Source organism: Anneissia japonica, unplaced genomic scaffold (genome assembly GCF_011630105.1).
Source record: "Anneissia japonica isolate Jap-2015-1 unplaced genomic scaffold, ASM1163010v1 scaffold110873_len3716_cov97, whole genome shotgun sequence".
Lineage (NCBI taxonomy): Eukaryota > Metazoa > Echinodermata > Crinoidea > Comatulida > Comatulidae > Anneissia > Anneissia japonica.
Window position 1 is genome coordinate 1 of NW_022709020.1, and position 1,535 is coordinate 1,535.

General features: G+C 44.6%; 2 non-coding genes and 1 pseudogene across 2 annotated transcripts; all 3 read right to left on the minus strand.

Moving 5' to 3' along the window:
* Nucleotides 1-136: 136 nt before the first annotated feature.
* Nucleotides 137-254, minus strand: LOC117106643. The gene has a single exon (XR_004445107.1). It is a non-coding gene; the product is annotated as a 5S ribosomal RNA (ribosomal RNA).
* A 447-nt stretch (nt 255-701) lies between these two features.
* On the minus strand, nt 702-819 carry LOC117106644 (annotated as a pseudogene).
* A 460-nt stretch (nt 820-1,279) lies between these two features.
* LOC117106647 lies at nt 1,280-1,398 on the minus strand. The gene has a single exon (XR_004445110.1). It is a non-coding gene; the product is annotated as a 5S ribosomal RNA (ribosomal RNA).
* Between the last annotated feature and the right edge of the window lie 137 nt (nt 1,399-1,535).

The following is a 1,535-nucleotide window of genomic DNA, read 5'->3' on the forward strand; positions in this document are numbered from 1 at the left end:
AAAAGTTGACGATTATAACGTGCCAAAATACCGTACATAATGAAACTGTTAAGAGAGAAAAAAAAGAAAGAAAAAGAAAAATATCTTTAACGAACAATAAGTAAACATCAATCGATTTGGGGGAGAAAATGTAAAAAGTCTACAGCACCCGGTATTCCCAGGTGGTCACCCATCCAAGTACTAACCGGGCCCGACGTTGCTTAACTTCGGTGATCGGACGAGAACCGGTGTTTCAACGTAGTATGGCCGTAGACATGTGGATGATATTTCCACTCATTGTTAATCTCGGCATATAGCATAATTATCCAATCATGAAGCTCTATGATTGATGACGTTTCATATTAACGCGCGCTTGTCTGGCGGGGATTTCCTCTGACTCCCCTGACCACTCTGCTGCGCGAGTACATTTTTTGCAAACACCGGTGTTGAACAATAAACCAACCGTTTAACAACGGCACTAACTAGGATGCTTTAGACAAAAGAAGACTGCCGTTTTGTTCAAACGACCCTCGAACCGGCCTAACACCAGCGAATTAATTGCGTATTGTTGATATGAACAAGTACCTGTATGATTTTTAAGGTATGTGAGTGCAATTTCCGGGAACTTAGAGGTCCATGTTCTCAAAATGTTTGCACCTCAGCCCCAACTATGTGGGCCCGAGGTCGTGTGGACTCTCACGCACCCCTACTTTAGAATTTGGGGGAAAATGTAAAAAGTCTCCCAGGCGGTCACCCATCCAAGTACTAACCGGGCCCGACGTTGCTTAAATTCGGTGATCGGACGAGAACCGGTGTTTTCAACGTAGTATGGCCGTAGACATGTGAGTGGTATTTCCACTCATAGTTAATCACGGCATATAGCATAATTATCCTGAAGCTCTGTGATTGATGACGTTTCATATCAACGCGCGCTTGTCTGGAGGGGATTTCCTCTAACTCCCCTGACCACTCTGCTGCGCGAGTACATTTTTTACAAACACCGGTGTTGAACAATAAACCAACCATTTTCATACCGTACGGCATTAACTAGGATGCTTTAGACAGAAGAAGACTGCTGTTTCGTTTAAACGACCCTCGAACCTCACACCAGCGAATTAATTGCGTATTGTTGATATGAACATATAGTACTTGTATGATTTTTAAGGTATGAGAGTGCAATTTCCGGGCACTTAGAGGTCCATGTTCTCAAAATGTTTGCACCTCAGCCCCAACTATGTGGGCCGAGGTCGTGTGGACTCTCACGCACCCCTACTTTAGAATTTGGGGGGAAAATGTAAAAAGTCTACAGCACCCGGTATTCCCAGGCGGTCACCCATCCAAGTACTAACCGGGCCCGACGTTGCTTAAATTTGGTGATCAGACGAGGACCTGTGTTTTCAACGTAGTATGGCCGTAGACATGTGAGTGGTATTTCCACTCATAGTTAATCTCGGCATATAGCATAATTATCCTGAAGCTCTGTGATTGATGACGTTTCATATCAACGCGCGCTTGTCTGGTGGGGATTTCCTCTAACTCCACTGACCACTCTGCTG